Source organism: Mangifera indica, chromosome 16 (assembly GCF_011075055.1).
Source record: "Mangifera indica cultivar Alphonso chromosome 16, CATAS_Mindica_2.1, whole genome shotgun sequence".
Taxonomy (NCBI): Eukaryota; Viridiplantae; Streptophyta; class Magnoliopsida; order Sapindales; family Anacardiaceae; genus Mangifera; species Mangifera indica.
Genome location: NC_058152.1, coordinates 4,447,429 through 4,454,405, shown reverse-complemented (window position 1 = coordinate 4,454,405; position 6,977 = coordinate 4,447,429). Strand labels below are relative to the sequence as shown.

General features: G+C 28.2%; 1 long non-coding RNA gene across 1 annotated transcript; it reads left to right on the top strand.

The window, feature by feature from the left end:
* The first annotated feature begins 557 nt into the window (after window positions 1-557).
* LOC123198507 lies at window positions 558-2,235 on the top strand. Its single transcript, XR_006498044.1, has 2 exons — window positions 558-968; window positions 1,999-2,235. It is a non-coding gene; the product is annotated as an uncharacterized LOC123198507 (long non-coding RNA).
* Window positions 2,236-6,977: the final 4,742 nt, after the last annotated feature.

Here is a 6,977-nt window from a genome sequence, read left to right as displayed (position 1 = left end):
TAATCATATTTGTGCATTGAAATGCCTCACTATTTCTTCCAACAGCCCATATAAATCAAATTTGTTATTCGATTACTCAAAAACAGTGTTGACTATGGAGTATAAACCATTAAGAACCGACTCTCCTGTAGAATTTGTATACATAATACTCAAATCATGTATAAAAAGTTAGATTTTTTATATTATATATCGTACTGTATCGTAAAATATGTTTTTTTAAAATAATATAATAAAATAATAAAAATTTTAATTGATATATTATCATTTTGGCAAATATCATAAATATTTATAAAAATTTAATATTTTATATATATATTCTTATCACATCTTTATTTTTTTTTTAAATATTTGATTTATATCAATAATATATATTGTATTATATAATCGATCTTTTATACTTAAATTAATTTAGTATATTTTAAAATATATATTATTTTTTACATATACAGTATCACGAGGAACCCTTTTAGAATGTCAAAGCATATGTAGGATTCTTCTTCTCTGTGTAGGTATGTACTGCCAAATTCCATGAAATTCTATTATATTGCAATCTGCACTGAAAATTGTGTCTCTGTTCTTTCCCTTCTCAATTTATATAATTCTCCATTATTCTTGATGTGACAATTATCTCTTCTTCATTACGATGCCTTTTGGACTTTTAAAGGAATAAATCCGCAATAATGTTTGCTTTTGTCCCATTAGATGGAAGACTTACTGCTTCTTTGTATAAGTCTTCGGCTTGGTGCGAGATTTATCATGAACAGCAACATTAAAGAATCACAAAGATTTGCTTTTGCTTTATCACATGAAATCAATCTCAACTGTTTCAGATTCTGTGTCATGTTTCTTTGATTTCACTCGTTTCAAGTTTGGAGAGTTTTCCTGATTCTGTCACTTTCCTATCCAAGAGCATCTTTGAAAATTTCTTCATTTTGTCCAGTTCAAAGACAAGTCATCTTCATTAACAGGTACTCTCCAAACTGCTACTGTTCTTCATTTATCCTGTTGAAGTGTTAATGGCATTTAATTTCAGTTTTGAGCACTGAATCATTCATCACTTTATCATATGAAAAGACTAAGAAACTGGTAAAATGTTGGAGTGGTTAGGGAGGTTGGTTGCCCTAATTATTTAATTAATGGGATAAAGCTGTAGTGGTTTCTGGTTTGTGAATTAAATTCTGTAGTCATACTCATAGATTCTTTTAAAATCATTTGGCCTGGAATATTCTTGCTTTGTTATGATTCAAAGTGACCAATTTTCACAGTAACTCCAATCATAAGTGCATCATTTTGGGTGAAAACATATCTGTCTCAGTTAAAGATAGATTTGGTTTTGCACTTGCTGCAGTAAAAGTAACCTGATGCAAAAAGTTACTCCTGATTGTGAATCTGGGCAGGAAAATTTTGTCTGACACGCAGATGAGAAAGGAATGGATTATAGTGGGTGACATTACATGTAGTGTCTATTTCATGTATACAATAACACTATATGTACCAAGTTTTGATTTTTGACTATTCAATTAGATTTTCAAATGATATGTTGTTATATAATTGAATAATTTTAAATTAAAAATAAGTAATGCTTAATCACATAATAATATATCATCTGGGTATCCTATTATATACTCAAAATCTGGTGCACATAACATTGGCCTCCATGAAAATATTATAACAGGGTACTTGACATCTTGCATTTCAAAACTATTTAGTCATCACCTGGCACAGTGCCCTGTTCTGCAAACAAAAGGAAAAGGCACATGCCCAAGTCCTGTATAAAATAACTTTGCTCTTAAGATAGACCAAAAGCTTTTTGCATAGTTTTCATGGCAGTCATTTTCAAACATCCTGTTGGGCAACAACTCATTTGTCAAGCTGATGAATATGACACTTGAGTAGTGGATTACTGAGCCTCTAAACTTTTGTTCTTTATCTTGCGCAAGAGTTCATTTCCTTTGTCTGCTACTGAAACGTAGTTGTAAATTTCATCCAACTTTACAGAACTTTTTGCCAACAGGACGACTAAAGCAATGATGGAAATTCTGGATTCAAAAAAAGACATGGAGTTTTTATCAGAAGGGCAGAAAGAGGGACCATGTGCGAATGATAACAACACTTGGGCTTTACCAGGAAAAATGTATTAGTGAAAATGACAATTCTCGTTGCTTTATTTGTTAAAATTTAACTCTGATGAATCACGACAACACATAACATATAGAGTACAAAATTATAGGTATACTCTAAATATAGCATCAAAATTAACACAAAAAAACAACCTATATGAGTTATGCCTCTCAATTTATTTAGCTTTTGAGAATTACCTGAAAATTGAAAGTACGCCGGTCTTTCACTTTAAAACTTCTCTTGTGGATACTTTCAACCCAAAAAAAAAATAACAATAGTATTTTAAAGGGGGCATCCAATCAATTTATAAAAGATTATTAGACCTTCTCAACAAAGTTTCAATAGACCAAAAGTTTACATTAAACCATCTACTCAAATATATAGAGTGTATTTGATTTATTTTTATTAGTCACTTAAATTCATTTATAAACTGACATTAGAGTTTTAAATTACTTATTGTTAGAAATTTTTAACATTATTACCATTTATCTGAAACAAATAAAACAATACATACATATTTTGAATTCACAAACATGTACATATTTAATATGTATAATAATATGATTGAATGATTTTAAATTAAAGATAAAATAACATTAATTATGTGATAATATATATATATATATGTGTATTCATCTGTGTACTCAATATAAGTACATGTAGTGTTACTCAAAACTAATTTCTTAGTACATTATATTGTGAACATAGAAGGAACACGTTTAATGTAAACTTGTGTTAGAAGATACAATGGGCTTGTTGGGAGATTTAAATACCGAAATCATTAATTGGAAGGTGGCAGGAATGAATGACATACGAGTCTTAAGTTGCCACATCGCCTAGCTCCAGAAATGGGGGACTCACATGATCATCAACGATTACCGTTACTGAATGCAGCCCCGTATTAAGCCATTTCTGTCTGCAAATTCATCGCCTTCGCTCTCACACACCACGCGTTTCACTTGCAACCTTAATCAATACAAACATGTTCGGTTTGTCAACATCATATACACCATTCAGATTACTTGTTTGATGTTGGCATTTTTGCATTTTGTCTATTGAATCAAGTATTTTTGTCCGGAAAATTTTAATTATTATCATTCTCACACGATGATTGGAGCTTGTTTATGTTATCTTAGTACAAATTTTAAGCATACAATGGCCCAACAATACTATGTATATCTATTTTGAGTATATAAATGGATACATATTTATATGTCATTTAATATTTGGGTATTATTTTATCTTTAATTCAAAATCACTCAATCACATGATAACACACACTAAATATACATTTATTCATGTATTCAAAATAGTTACACAATTTTTCGTCACACCATAATTAGAGTTTCTTTAGATCATTTTAGTAAAACTTTTAAGCAGATGGTAGCCTAGAGAGTTGTCGAGATTGGTATGGAAATGATAAATATTCTTAGAACTACTTTTTTTTTTTTTAAAGGGAACTTCACTCAAACCAGATTGTCTCTTTTGATCAAACCAACTATACTAAATAGTTAAATCTCAAGTCCAATAATTAAACCTAATGTCATTATACTGAGTAAAGTTAAAGGTTTAATTTTGGTATGAGGTTAGCAAATTTCGAATTTAAACTTTTTCTCTTTTAGAGATTTTACATTTTTTTATCTCTTTAATAAGCTTCTTATAACTATCTTGTGGAGTCTTCAGGGAGATTTTTTTTAATTTATTTATCAACATATTCAAACTATTTTCAACATCATCTCTTGTCTGGTCGAGATGCTTTATTTGATTGCTCACAAAAAGGGAAAAAGAAAAGGGGGTCTTAATTAACCTCGAAAGAATTATGTAGGAGTCCCAACCGCATAATACTATTATTACATGACAAAATTGGGGTTTAAATAATCATTAATTTGGCCGTCAAGGGATGACAATATTTCATTTTTTTGTACGTCAAATACAATACAAAAGTGGACTATGGAGATGCGGTTAACCTTGATGTAAAGATTAGTTTATAGCATGTCATATAGCATGTCAATCTCTTCAATTATGATTACAAATTGTTGTTTGTTAGCACCATGAGTTCATGGCATGTGCCCCACAATAGCAACCACTCAGCTACCCACCATACTTAGATCTTTTGAGTTTTTTTTTTTTTTTTTTCATATTAGGTTTTCATTATCAAACTTCTCCTTTTTCTTTTTTTTTTTTTTGAAGAATCTATCTATTTAGTTAGATAAGTAAACCTTAAGATATAATGACTAAATCTATAATTATTATCAAGTAAACTTACATATTACATTCATGTGAATCTTAAATATCATTATTTCTGTAAATTTTACGCAATATTATATATGTTACTTCCAAAACCACAAAAATATAGGAAATTTTGATATTAGTTTTATTTATGTATAAGGTTGAATTGTAATGATTTTTTTTTTTCCATAAAAACATAGAAGCAAACTTCAACAAGAGAAAAGGAATATTTGGTTGATCATGTATGGTAGTTTTTTTGCATTGCTAGTTATCCATGTGAGTTTGTAAATACATTTGTTCAAATTAGTGATGTTAATTGGCAGGTAATGTAAAAACAAATTATATAAATTTAACTATACATTTTAACATGTACAAAGATATTGTATAACTTGATATAGTAGTATCTGATTAGATGATTTTGAAGTGAAAAAAAGTAAACAATCATATTACTCAATCACAAACTATCATTTCAATTTGTACATAAGTCTGTATAATTTATTTATATGCATTGTCTAATTCTAATATGACATTAATTAATAAGAGCAATATTATGTATACATATTTTTAAGCATATAATTAAATATATAGATGATATATCATTATGTAATTGATTATTATTTTATTTGTAATTTAAAATTATTTAATTATATGATAACATATTGTTTATATATTAAATTACATATAAAAAAAAATATTAATATAGTGTTTATTGAATTAATAGTTGTGTTGGTTTACTATTCCATTCCGTGAAGCCAACAATGTGGTTAGCTCCATCATTGGTTTCTGTCGTTATAGGAAGATCTCGAGACCCTTAATTGCCTTGCACTTGCACGTAGCCTCTTTTGAGGAATGTTTTGTTCTAATTAAATTGCAAGTCCATATATAATTTATCAAGTGACGTGTCCTCTTCTTTGAATAAAATTTTGGGAAATTGAAATTTTTAAGTTTATTTTAATTATTTTATACATATATATTACTCATTTCAAAACTTAAACAAATATATCACAATAGTAATCTATTTTCTCAAAATACTCTTCTTAAAATGACCCATACAGAGATACTCTTTTTTTCTCAGCATTTTTTTTCTCTTCTTTCTCAGCTTTCAAGTGAAGATCCATATAGAGAGATCTTCTCTATTTTTCTTTGTAACTTTAGAATTGTACTGTGAAAAATAGAATAAGTGCTTCAGAATGGAGCTAGTGCTTCAAAAACAAAAGAAAGAAGGAAAAAACTGAAAAGTGAAATGGTTTTCAAATTAAGAATTCTTTGACATAAGGATATAAAACAAAAAGAGCAACTCACCAAAACTCGACCACATCCACTTCATACTTTATATTAGACCCCAACTACTAAGATGATCAAAAAAGATTATTTGGTAAGGTTTAACTGAAAAAAATGAAGGGTTAGTGTTTAATTAGAAAAGGAAAGTTATTAATTATTAAAAACAAGGGTTTTTAAAAAAGGTTGTCGTCACGACAACCCTTGGCGGCATTGTAAATAAAAAAGGTTGGCGTGACGCCAACCTTTTGCTCAACACCAACCCTTTTTAAAATTTTTTTTTTTTAAGTCTCAAGTGCGATGAATTTTTTAAAAAATTTTAAAAAATCTCAACGCCAACCCTTTTTAAATTTTTTTTTAAAGTCTCAAGTGTTATGAATTTTAAAAATTTTTCTTTTTTTTTGAAGTCTCAATGCCAACCTTTTTTTAAATTTCTTTTTAAAATCTCGAGTGCTTCAAGATGAAATAATGCACTAACATGAATATGAATAATACATCAAGATGGAATAGTGCACTTCCATGTTTTCAGCAAGTATAATGAATATATATGAAGGAATGCATCAATATGAAATATTATAATGAATATATATGAATAATTCACTGACATGAATAATGCATTTACTTTAATAATTTTTTCCAAATTAAGCCTCAAATGCAATACTAATGCAACCAAGCTTCATACATACGTATTTACAACACATTAAACTATCATATTATCAAGTGATGTATAAAAATTGATCAAGGTAAGACAATAAAAAACAAAAGAAAATGATAGTGGCAATTTTGTAATTTTTTATGTAACTCTTTGTCAAGACAAGGAAAACAATACCCACACGAGCACTAGATTGGAATAAACAAGCATAAAAAATAAATGAATTGAGTGCAATGAAAGAAAACAAAAAATAAATAAATAAATTCACTGGGACTCAGGGTAACGCCAACCCTTGGCGTTAACACCAACTTGCTCTTTATTTGAATTTTTTTTTTTGTCTGCATTTTGGTATTTTATAACCATTACTACAACATTAAACAATATTATAACAACTTTAAACAATAGAAACAATATGAAATAATAATATTAAACAATCTAATAATATAAAATCACAATAAAATTAAATTTTACATGAAGTTATAAACATGGATCTATCATACTTATTTCATTTTCAATTGTTCATAAAAAAAACACATAACATACGGGCTCAAGTCAAGATTGACCTGAATATGGATGATTTTGCTATGAAGTCTTTACAACAGATGTTAATTCTCTTAATAAATTTAGCAATTTTTGTCTCTCTCTCCCTTGTGTCTAAGTTGAATTTTTTATAATGGTTTTCTCACGAATTTTATTA